General features: G+C 42.0%; 1 protein-coding gene across 1 annotated transcript in view; it reads left to right on the plus strand.

The window, feature by feature from the left end:
• LOC123516403 (4'-phosphopantetheine phosphatase-like) overlaps positions 1-14 on the plus strand; it is a 504510-nt gene extending 504496 nt beyond the window's left edge. Inside the window, exon 17 of the mRNA XM_045275659.1 lies at positions 1-14. This exon is cut by the window's left edge and continues 798 nt beyond it. The gene's annotated coding sequence lies outside the window, so the exon portion shown is untranslated.
• Positions 15-12901: the final 12887 nt, after the last annotated feature.

Raw genomic sequence — 12901 nt, forward strand, 5'->3', positions numbered from 1 at the left:
ATGGATAGTTTGTTGCCTGTGTTTTTCCAAACCTAAGCAGGGTGTTTATAAAGGAAGGCAGGTGGGCATTATTGAGTGTTCAAGGGAGAGTGAATGTGAGGTATAGGAGGGTATGAAAGAAGTGGTGTAGTGTGCGGCAAATGATAAAAGCAAAGGAGTGGAAAAAAAGGGTGTGTTCTCTTAATGTCACCTAGGATGTGGGAGGATATAGATATACAAGGGTGGAATGGTTAATACTTTACAAAACTAAGATGATCCGTATGTGTATGGAATGATTTACTCACTCAAATTATTGTCTATGTCATCAAGGGGCTTGGGAGGTGGACCACCACCTACATCAAATAGACCCATTAGTAAAGTGACCACTAATATTCAATGCTTCACTACAAACTTTCATAAAGAATAGCAATGTAGGCTTTCCTATCCAAAAATGGCGGGATGGGAAATAATACCTTGCAGGATTAGTTTATTAATTAACACTGCTGCCTTATTGTGCTTGCCTAAAAATCTCTTTTACTTAAGTACCTTAAATAGGCTAGTGCAAGAAAAGGCAGTTTTACAAGTGCCATTACAGATTGTTACATCTTATCATTGTGAATATTTCCATCCTTAAACACACCTTCCATACCTGAATATCAACACTGGAAATTATTCTTCAAATCAATGTATCTTAAGTGACATTGTTAGTTCAGGATAAGTTAGGTCATTGGAAATTATTCTTCAAATCAATGTATCTTAACTGACATTGTTAGTTTAGGATAAGTTGGGTCATTGGAAATTATTCTTCAAATTAATATATCTGAAGTGACATTGTTAGTTCAGGATAAGTTAGGTCATTGGAAATTATTCTTCAAATCAATGTATCTTAACTGAAATTGTTAGTTTAGGATAAGTTGGGTAACTTTAGGTTGCTAGGTTGAAGTTAACAAAGCAAATTGTTTGCTGACACAACATCAGTGGTGGGTGTGGTACATCCAATATGTCAGTAACAACCAACAACAAAACGAAGTAGCAGTATATGCGACTACATGTGCGTGGGTCATATGTTGTTTGTTTACATCGGGTGAAGTGGAGTCAGTGGACAGAGACACAATTATTGATTTTGTTCGCCTTCAAATATACCTAAATTTCATATATTGTTAATCTTATTAATACAAAAATGCCTCAGACATGTTTATTTGTTCAAATCATTGTAACTGGATTAGTTTCAGTCCATAAGTTTCACCACTATGTTGCGGTTGGCATCCCTGCGCTAAGTCCAGCTAATGATGAGGGGTTACCGAACCATAACTTTGCCACCTATGTCGCATCATAGCTACGATTGCTTATGTCATGACTTATGTCTAGCAAATGAAAGTTTTATAAATACGGGCCAGGACATAACCCTGAGAAACATGACTGTTAATAGATTTAGGAGAAGAACAGTGGTCATCTACCACGGATGCAATAGAGCGGTCGGAAAGGAAACTTGAGACAAAGTTGTAGAGAGAAGGATAGAAACCGTAGCAGGGCAGTTTTGAAATCAAAGCTTTGTGCCAGACTTTATCAAAAGCTTTTGATATGTCTAATGCGACAGGAAAAGTTTCACCAAAATTTCTTAAAAGACTCAGTAAGGAATGCCAGAAGATCACCAGTAAAGCAACCTTGACGGAAGCCATACTGGTGATAAGATAGAATATTGTGAATTGACATTTTCAAGAATCTTCTTATTGAGGATAGTGTTACGTTCACCGGTTAAACTGGTAAGATTGGCATCGGGGAGCCGGTGAACAATAACAATAAAAAAAAAAACACTGCAGGTTCAACTGGTGAGGAAATGCAAAAGGGGGCACTTTAAAAAGCTATTTTAATAACCCATAATGAAATTGACACACACATATAACATGAAACATGAAACACAGATATATAACATGAAACACAGGAAAATGACACACACATATACATATAACACAGTAATAAATACAACAATAAATCCCAACTTAATACCTAACAATAATCCTAATCCTATATGGAGGCAATGTGGAAAACACGGGACGAGGGGAAGTGATACTTATGACGTGTCGCAGTGGTGAAGTGCTGGGTGATGGTTGATCCCAAGAGGCGTTGTGTTCACTGGTTGAGGCCTGGACCTCAACTTGCTTTTCAGAAAGCCAAGAGCTGGCTTAACACTTCCGGTTGAGTCGAATGGGGCCGTGTGAATCCAACTTCGGGACAGTAGCGGGGCTTCATGAAACGGTGACGTGGAGGGTTCATGAGACGGTGGCGTGGAAGGTTCACGAGACGGTGACGTGGAAGGGGAGGCGGAGAGGTGGCGAACGAGGTAACAAGCGGTGGAGGTGATGGTAGTGGAGTATGTTACGGGCGGGCCGTAATATTTCCTTCCCCTAAGACCTCCTTAATAGGCTCATGAAAGTGGTGAGACGGGAGATCTTGATAAGGCGTCGGCGATGATGTTGTCCACCCCCTTGATATGGTGGACTTCCAAGTTGAAGGGTTGAGTTAACAAGGCCCACCTAAGAATGCGTTGGTTTCGGTTCTTCATGGCGTGAAGGAAGGCCAAAGGATTGTGATCGGTGAAGACCTTCGTAGTTTGAGGACCAGGATGAAGGTAGCACTCAAAACGTTGGAGCGCCAGGACGAGTGCCAGAGCCTCCTTCTCGATGGTGGAGTAGTTGAGTTGATGTTTCTTCAGCTTGGCGGAGTGATAGGCGATGGGATGGAGGATGCCGCTTGTGGGGTCCGTTTGTAGTAGGACAGCACCCACTCCAACTCCACTCGCGTCCACTTGTAGATGGAAGGGGCGGGAGTGATCCGGCGTCCAGACCACTGGTTCCGAGGAGAGGAACGCCTTGAGGTGTTGGAAGGCTTGGTCACAGGTCGGGGTCCAGTGGAAGGGGACGGAAGTGCTGATAAGGTCCGTCAGGGGGGCAGCCAGGGTGGAGAAGTTCCTACAGAAGTGTCTGTAGAAACCAGCCATCCCCAAGAACCTCATGAGAGCTTTCCTGGTGGTAGGGACAGGGAAGCCAAGGATGGCCTCCACGTTAGCTCTCTTGGGGCGAACCTTGCCGTTCCCCACCACATGTCCCAGGTAGACCACCGTAGATTTCCCGAAGGTGGACTTGGCCAGGTTGATGGTAAGCCCGGCTTCCTGCAACCGACCCATCAGCCTCCGAAGACGGGTCAGATGTGTCGCCCAGTCGTCCGCAGTCACCACCAGGTCGTCCAAATATGCAGATGTTTCCTCCAAGTCCTGGGTGATGTAATTTATAGCTTTCTGGAAGGTGGTGGGAGCATCAGACAAGCCGAAGGGCATCACTGTGTATTGGTATAGTCCGAAGGGGGTGATGAAGGCGGATATTATTCAGGCCTCGTCCGAGAGGGGAATCTGGTAGTAACCTTTAAGTAAGTCTATAGTGGTTACAAATTTGGCTACTCCTATACTATCTATAAGGTCCTCTATCAAGGGCAATGGGTAGGAGTCTGGCACCGTCACTTTATTTAATTTCCTGTAGTCGGTGCAAAATCGACTACTACCATCTGGCTTAGATGTTAACAGGCAAGGAGAAGCCCAGAGGGATATACTAGGTTCTGCAAGGTGATGACAGAGCAGATAGTCTACCTCTTTTTTTCATCAAGTCTCTTTTAATGGGTGAAATGCTGCTTGTCTTATAGGCTTGATGTCATTAGATATTAATGTTATGTCATGTTGCATAGTATTACAAAGTCCTAGAAGGTCACCTGTGATTTCTGAAAAGTCTAGCAATAACTTTTTAAGATCAGACTGTTGTGAAGGTGTTAAGGAAAGAAACACCTCATCAAGGTTGGACATGATTTGGCTGTTTGAGGGGCGTCCTTTAGGTGACAAGAAGAGGAATTTGATGTCGGACTCTTCCTCGGGGGGCACAGGACCAGACTCCTTCCCTACCAGACATACAGGTACAGTGTGAGACAAGTCGTCCTCTGGTTCTCTGGAGTGGTAAGGTTTCATTAGGTTGATATGAACTAGTTGGGAATCCTTACGACGGTCAGGAGTGTGGACCACATAGTTTAATGGACTTAGTTTTTGAGCCACAACATAAGGTCCCATGAACTTACTGTGAAGAGCATTGCCTGGAGTGGGGAGAAAAAGTAAAACCTTGTCTCCTGGTTTGAAACTTCTCATGACAGATTTGGGAAGAGAATTCTGTTGCATTTTAGTTTGAGATTTGAGGAAGTTTGATTTGGCAAAAGATCTGACTTCACTGATTTTATTCTTAAGGTTACTGATGTAGTCAGACACACTGGGGCTTGAGGGAGTATTTTGAGTAAAGCATTGATCCTTTAATATTTTGAGAGGCCCCCTGATCTGTCTACCATAGACAAGTCGTCCTCTGGTTCTCTGGAGTGGTAAGGTTTCATTAGGTTGATATGAACTAGTTGGGAATCCTTACGACGGTCAGGAGTGTGGACCACATAGTTTAATGGACTTAGTTTTTGAGCCACAACATAAGGTCCCATGAACTTACTGTGAAGAGCATTGCCTGGAGTGGGGAGAAAAAGTAAAATCTTGTCTCCTGGTTTGAAACTTCTCATGACAGATTTGGGAAGAGAATTCTGTTGCATTTTAGTTTGAGATTTGAGGAAGTTTGATTTGGCAAAAGATCTGACTTCACTGATTTTATTCTTAAGGTTACTGATGTAGTCAGACACACTGGGGCTTGAGGGAGTATTTTGAGTAAAGCCTTGTTCCTTTAATATTTTGAGAGGCCCCCTGATCTGTCTACCATAGAATAATTCAAAAGGGGAGTAACCTAAAGAATCTTGAGGAGATTCTCTTAAAGCGAAGAGAAGGAAAGAGATACTTTCATCCCAGTCTCCTTGATGCTCCAAGCAATACTTCTTCATCATGGATTTTAATGTTTGGTGAAACCGCTCCAGACAGCCTTGGGATTGGGGGTGGTAAGCCGAGGAGGTTACATGGTCGATGTTTAGCTCATTCACTATCTGTTGGAAAAAATTGCTAGTGAAATTGCTACCTTTGTCAGACTGAATTTGTTTTGGAATTCCTACCGAGGTGAAAAAATGTATTAGATGTTTTACAATGGTCTTTGATGTGATGTTCTTAACCCCTTTGCGCCAGATGTTAAAAAAGCCCGCCTGTATGATATACGGGTGGTAGTGCGGCCCAAGTCGGGAAACTGCAAGCTTGTCATACTTGTCGTCTTTGTGTATTATGCTGCTATTTTTTTAGTCACTATATCGCCTTCGAAGAGGAAAGTGGACGCTTCTCTCTTCGGAGAAAAAGAGAGAGAGAGAGAGTGACATTTGCTAATATTTTAGACACAAGCGGGACGCATGTAGCTTATCTTTCGAGAGGAAGAGGGAGAGGGAAACGAAGGAGGAGAGAGAGAGAGAGAGAGAGATTAGAAAATTTGTTATTTTTGTATTTGTGTGTGTGTGTGTGTTTCACGAATGTTACAAGGCGGACGATGTAACTTATCTTCGAGAGGAGAGGGGAGGGAAAGGAGATGGGGAGGAGGAAAGGAGATGGGGAGGGAGGGAATGGAGAGAGAGATGGGAACAGTCTATGCCGTTGGGTAATTTTAGACACAAAGTGGGATGCATGTAGCTTATCTTTAGTGATTGGTGGAGACAAGGATGGTGGGAGGAGCACTAGGATTTCAAGGACAGCGTACGGCGTGTGTAGTTGGTATCCAACACACTATACGGGACAATTGAACTGAAGAAAGCTCAGAAAAGAAATATGACGCCTACGTAGGCGTCACCGTATTTGCTACTGGGGCTTCATGACGCCGACATAGGCGTCACCGTATTGAAGGGTTTAAGAGGGAATACTTCAGGGTACCTGGTAGTGGGATCCATGAGGGTTAACAAATACTGATTCCCTCGTTTGGTTTTGGGTAAGGGCCCTACGCAGTCTAGAATGATCTTTTCGAAGGGCTCTGTCTGATCTGAACTGGAATAGGCGTCAGAGGAGCTGACACAAGGCGTTCGTTAGGCTTACCCACAATTTGACATATGTGACATGTTTTTACATAGTGTGACACATCCTTTTTCATTCCTGGCCAAAAAAAATGTTTAAGAGCCTTCTTGTAGGTTTTTTGGATGCCTAGATGACCTGACAATCCATCATGAGCTAGTTCTATAATGGCTGGTCTTACAGACAAGGGGATGACAACTTGATGTGTTTCTGACCAGGTGTCTAATTGTTTCAGTTCAGGAGGTCTGTAGGCACGCATCAGGACTCCTTCCTGATAATAAAAACAAGGCAATTTAGACATATCCTTTGTCTCATGGGCAACATGTCTGATCTTAGCCAAAGTGAGATCCTGTTCCTGAGCATTAATCAAATTCTCCTTTGAAATGATGTTATTGTACAAGTTGTCAGTAGAGGCAATCATTGGTGGAGGAGGTGATGAAAGGGCAGGGGACTTGGACTGAGACCTGGTGATTACACACACTGGGAAGAAGTGAGGGGATGTTTCGTCCAGGGTCTTAGTGGGACTTTCTGTTAAGGGAGAATCAAGAACAATTAAGTTTGGAACAACCAAGTTACCCGCAAGATCATTACCCAGTACGAGATGTACCCCTGGTACTGGCAGTTCACCAGGTTTAATGCCTACCTCAACCTCTCCTGAAATGAAAGGGCACTGTAAGCTAATTTTAGCCAAGGGATAGGAGAGCTGTGATTCGAGACCTGTAAGGATCACCTTCTCCCCAGTGAAAGCCTGCTTGATGTTAGGGATGACATCTTCCCTTAAGATGGATTGGGCAGCACCTGTATCACGCAGAACCTTGACATTTATTGCCTTGTCTTTACCATCAGTCAGGGACACTTTACCTTAATACATGTACGAGTTATAAAGTTCTAGAGGAGAGTTGACAGGGTTAGCTAGGGCCACTGGTTTCTTGTTCTCAAATGCGTTAGGTTTAGGGGCCACAAAAGAAAGTTGACGTTGAGAGGCCTTGCAATTTGGGTGTCTACATTTTTGGATTGTGTGTCCTGGTTTCTTACAGTATGTACACCAGGGGGAATAATATGCTGAAGTGGTGCCCATTTATAAGGGAGGCAGTAAGGAAGAGCCTCTTAACTATAGACCTGTGTCTCTAACAAGTGTGGTCGGTAAGATTTGTGAGAGGGTGATAAAGAAATATTGGATACGGTTCCTGGAGGATCATAAGTTATTATCAGATCATCAATTTGGCTTCAGGAAAGGGAGGTCATGTAACAAATCTACTGAGCTTTTATTCAAGAGTGGTTGACAAAATACAGGAGAGAGAGGGATGGATGGACTGTGTATATTTGGATTTAAAGAAAGCTTTTGACAAGGTACCTCACGAGAGACTGTTATGGAAAGTAGAGATTTATGGAGGACTGAAAGGAAAAGTGTTAAAGTGGATGGAAAACTACTTGAGAATCCGGTCGGCTTACCACCCGCGCCCCCAAAACCTTCCCCAAAGGAGGACCTAACATTAGATAGTGAACCACGACCTCTACTACCCAGGGATCCCATCAACAAAGCAAACGCATCAGCCACTTTAGCGGCAGACATAAGATCACTCTCTCCCCGTTCTTCCACATGCCTCAGAATATTAAAGAGTAACTTGTTCTCCCATTCTTCCAGGACCATTAGATTGAGCAACTCCGAAAAGGTGGTAATGTTAAGGGCGGCTAACCATTTCTTAGATTGTCTTAGTTTCTCACTAGCGAATTCAACATAGGTGTGAGAGTCTGGTTTTACATACTTTCGGAACTGTTGTCTGTATCCATCAGAAGTGATAGAGTAGGCGTCTAGAATGTTACCTTTGATCTCTTCATGTTCTACCTCATCACTAAGGCCGTTGTATACCCTATAAGCTTTTCCTACTAGCTAACCATTTCTTAGATTGTCTTAGTTTCTCACTAGCGAATTCAACATAGGTGTGAGAGTCTGGTTTTACATACTTTCGGAACTGTTGTCTGTATCCATCAGAAGTGATAGAGTAGGCGTCTAGAATGTTACCTTTGATCTCTTCATGTTCTACCTCATCACTAAGGCTGTTGTATACCCTATAAGCTTTTCCTACTAGCTTAGGGACAAGGAGAGACACCCACTGATCCTTCGGCCATTTATTCCTATTGGCAATGCTCTCAAAAGCGCGAAATGACCCGTCAACATCAGATTCATCAAAGGGGGAACTAGCAGAGCAGCTGTAGCAGGATTAAAGCTTGCTAACTTTTTCTTTATATCTATTTCTTCCCCTCTAAACTTAGCATCATTTCGTAGGGCTAACTCCTGAATTTCTAACTCTTTCTTCTGCCTTCTAAGTTGTAACTGAAATTCTCTCTTTATCTTCTTTTACTGCCTGTAGTTGCATTTCTCTCGCTTCTTTTTCTGCCTGTAGTTGCATTTGTTTTTCATGCATCCGGTATTCTAGTCTAAGCTTCTCAATTTCCCACTGACTTATCCTACTCTTATCCTGTTTTTCCTGGGGACTGTGTATTATAGTCCTCGTAGAGGCTGACATGGGAGTTAACTCTTCTATGGCATTTCCTAGCAACTGACCTTCTTGCACTAGATGTTCAACAACTACATTCTTAATGACCTCTTTAGTCATCTGAGATGTGATGGGAACATCAAAATGTTTAGCGATGGCTTTCCATTGGACCTTCTTGATATTATCATCTTTAAGTTGTTCCAGAGAAGGGTCAGCACAAAAATCTTCAACGTTAAACTGAGCGGAAGCCATATTAAATAGATGTTAAACCACAACAAAAAAAAAAATGATAGCGAATTACTTAAGTGAGGAACTTGGCAGAGTGATAATAAAGGCAACCGTGGAAATTACCTAGATTATACTTAAGTAAACACTTATGAGTACAATCACTAATGAGGGGTAAACTAGAGAGTTACGGCATTAAGAGGGATCCAGATTACTCTAGTTACGAGACTTGAGAGTGAGGAGCAAATTGTACTGAGACTTGTTATTGATAAGGAGGCGGATTAGTCTGAGAGACTAGTTAAAATGGCCGATTCTAACTAGCGAGAAAAATTATCCGCGAAGTTAGGGGATTGAGGGTTCGCATGAACATATGATGATCCCAACACTTGGATAACACTTATTACACACCTGCCTATGTGCAAAAAATAGAGATAAGTGCTGCTCTACCACTGCTATGCGATACCAATGAAAGTCACGAAGCACGTTTAACCCCAAAAGGAGCTACTTGATCGCACAAAGGTAAATTTAAACCACACGCAGAGTAAGTCACAGAAAAAAAACACATCAAAGTCACAACACCACAGAAACACAAAAAAATATAATGTAATCACAGAAAAAAGTCACTGGAAAAATGGAACACTGAACATGGGTTATAATAGTCCTGTCACGGTCGCCAATTGTTATGTTCACCGGTTAAACTGGTAAGATTGGCATCGGGGAGCCGGTGAACAATAACAAGAGGCGTTGTGTTCACTGGTTGAGGCCTGGACCTCAACTTGCTTTTCAGAAAGCCAAGAGCTGGCTTAACACTTCCGGTTGAGTCGAATGGGGCCGTGTGAATCCAACTTCGGGACAGTAGCGGGGCTTCATGAAACGGTGACGTGGAGGGTTCATGAGACGGTGGCGTGGAAGGTTCACGAGACGGTGACGTAGAAGGGGAGGCGGAGAGGTGGCGAACGAGGTAACAAATGGTGGAGGTGATGGTAGTGGAGTATGTTACGGGCGAGCCGTAACAATAGATAAAAAAAAACTTTAGACAAGCAAGAGATTAAACCTATAGGACAGTAGTTTGAGGGATTAGAAGTGTCACCCTTTTTTAGGAACAGGCTGAATGTAGGCAAACTTCCTGCAAGAAGGAAAGGTAGAAGCTGATAGACGTAGTTTGACCAGGCAATGTGCAAGCACAAGTACAGTTTTTGAGAACAATAGGAGGGACCCCAGCAGATCCATAAGCCTTCCTAGGGTTTAGACCAGTGAGGGCATGGAAAATATTATGAAGAACTCTAATTGTAGGCATGAAATAGTCAGAGGGAGGAGGAGAGGGAGGAACAGGCCCAGAATCATCCAAGGTGGAGTTGTTAGCAAATTTTTGAGAGAGGAGTTCAGCTTTAGAGACAGAAGAGATGGCAGTGGTGTTGTCAGGATGAAATAAAGAAGGAAAGATGAAGTAAAGTTATTGGAGATATTTCTGGCCAGATACCAGAAATCATGAGGGGAGTTGGAGTTTGAGTTTACTAATAGTAGTAGTAGTAGTAGTAGTAGGTAGTAGTAGTACAAGAATAAGAAGAATTAATTCTCTCTCTCTCTCTCTCTCTCTCTCTCTCTCTCTCTCTCTCTCTCTCTCTCTCTCTCTCTGTGTGTGTGTGTATTTACCTAGTATTTACCTAGTTGTAGTTTTACAGGGTCTGGGCTTTATGCTCGTGTGGCCCCGTCTCCATATCTACACTTATCCAATCTTACTTTAAAAGTGTGCACACTCGTTGCAGACACTACTTCTTCATCTAAACTGTTCCACGTCTCAATACATCTCTGCGGGAAACTATATTTTTTAATATCTCTCAGACATCTTCCATTTCTCAGCTTTTTACTATGTGATCTTGTGCTTCGGATGTCATATTCTTCTCTCAGGATCACTTTTTACTATGTGATCTTCTGCTTCGGATGTCATATTCTTCTTTCAGGATCAGTTTCTCATTATCCACTTGGTCCATTCCGTTGATCAATTTATAGACTTGTATCAGGTCTCCTCTCTCCCTTCTTTGTTCCAAGGTTGGTAGATCCATAGCCTTTAGTCTCTCCTCATATGTCATCCCTTCAAGTTCTGGGACCATTCTTGTAGCCATTTTTTGTAGCCTCTCCAATTTCCTTATGTGTTTCTTTTTATGAGGGGTCCACACTACTCCTGCATATTCCAATCTGGGTCTTATTATAGTATTTATCAATTACTTCATCATTTCTTTGTCCATGTAGTGAAATGCTACTCCAATATTCCTCAGCAAATTATATGTTTCTCTAAAAATTCTATCAATATGGCTTACTGGTTGATTGTTTTCTTCCATCATCACTCCTAAGTCCTTTTCCTTTTTTACTTTCTCCAGTTCTACTCCATCTCCCATCTTATAGATTCCCACAGGTCGTCTTTCACTCTTTCCCATTTCCATGACATGGCTTTTGTTCACATTGAATTCCATTTCCCACTTCTTACTCCATTCCCAGATCTTATTTAGGTCTTCTTGCAGTATTTCACAATCCTCCTTTTGCTTTATAACTCTGCAAAGTTTCGTATCATCCATAAACAAATTTATGTAGCTGTTCACTCCTTCTGGCATGTCGTTAATATAAATGAGGAAAAGTACTGGTGCCAATACTGACCCCTGTGGCACTCCGCTTTCTACTGCTCTCCACTTTGACTTCATATCTTTAACTACCGTCCTTATTTCTCTCCCCCTCAAATAATTTTCTATCCATCTCAATGTGCTTCCTTTTAAGCCACCCTTCTCCTCTAACTTCCACAGTAATCTTGCGTGTGGCACTTTGTCAAACGCCTTTTTTAAATCCAAATAGATGCAGTCAACCCATCCCTCTCTCTCTTGTACTCTTATCAACTATTCTAGAATAGAAACTCAATAAATTAGTTACACAAGACCGTCCTTTTCTAAACCAAATTGGCTATTTGATATTAATTTGTTGTCTTCAAGGAACTCGATCCATTGTTTCTGTATTATTCTTTCACACATCTTGCATATTACACTAGTTAGTGATACTGGTCTGTAATTTAAAGGTTCTTCTTTCCTTCCGCTCTTATATATGGGAACCACCTCAGCTCTTTTCCATTCTACTGGCACTTTTCCATTTTCTATTGAGCATTTTATGATGTTGTATATAGGACTTGCTAGTTCTTCCCTACATTCTTTTAGTATGTATTCACCTAGTTGTATTTACCTAGTTGTAATTTTACAGGGCCTGGGTATCATACTCGTGTGGCCCCGTCTCCATATCTACACACATCCAACTTTCCTTTAAAACTATGCACACTCCTCGCTGACACCACCTCCTCACTCAAACCATTCCACACCTCCACACATCTTTGTGGGAAACTATATTTCTTCACATCCTTCAAGCATATTCCCTTGGCTATCTTTTTACTATGCAATCTCGTAGTTCTATTTAAGTTTTTCTCTCTCAACATCATTTGCTCATTATCCACTTCATCCAGTCCATTCAACAGTTTATAAACCTGTATTAAATCTCCTCTTTCTCTTCTTTGTTCCAAGGTAGGCAAATTCATTTCTTTTAATCTGTCCTCATAGGTCATTTCTGCCAATTCCGTAACCCTTTTTGTTGCCATTCTCTGTAATCTCTCCAACTTCCTTATATGCTTCTTTTTATAAGAGGACCAAACCACTCCAGCATATTCCAGTCTTGGTCTAATTACCGTACTAATTAATTTCTTCATCATATCTTTATCCATATAATGGAAGGCTAATCCAATATTTTTTTTATCAAATTATACATTTCTCCAAACATCTTATCAATATGAGCCTCAAACTGCCCATGGTCTTGTATTATGACTCCCAAATCCTTTTCCTTTTCCACCTTTTTCAACACTACTTCTTCACCCATCTTATATGACCCTCTTGGCCGTCTTCCATTCTTCCCCATCTTCATCACATGACTTTTGCTCAGATTAAATTCCATTTGCCACCTCTTGCTCCACTCCCAAATCTTATCCAGATCTGCCTGTAAAATTTCACAATCTTCTTCACTCTTCACACACCTACACAACTTCGCATCATCCGCAAACAAATTAATATAACTGTTTATTCCCTCTGGCATGTCATTAATATATACAAGGAAAAGTATTGGTGCCAGCAATGAGCCTTGTGGGACTCCACTCTCCACCACCAACCAGTCCGAC

The sequence above is a fragment of the Portunus trituberculatus genome, chromosome 41 (genome assembly GCF_017591435.1).
Source record: "Portunus trituberculatus isolate SZX2019 chromosome 41, ASM1759143v1, whole genome shotgun sequence".
Taxonomy (NCBI): Eukaryota; Metazoa; Arthropoda; class Malacostraca; order Decapoda; family Portunidae; genus Portunus; species Portunus trituberculatus.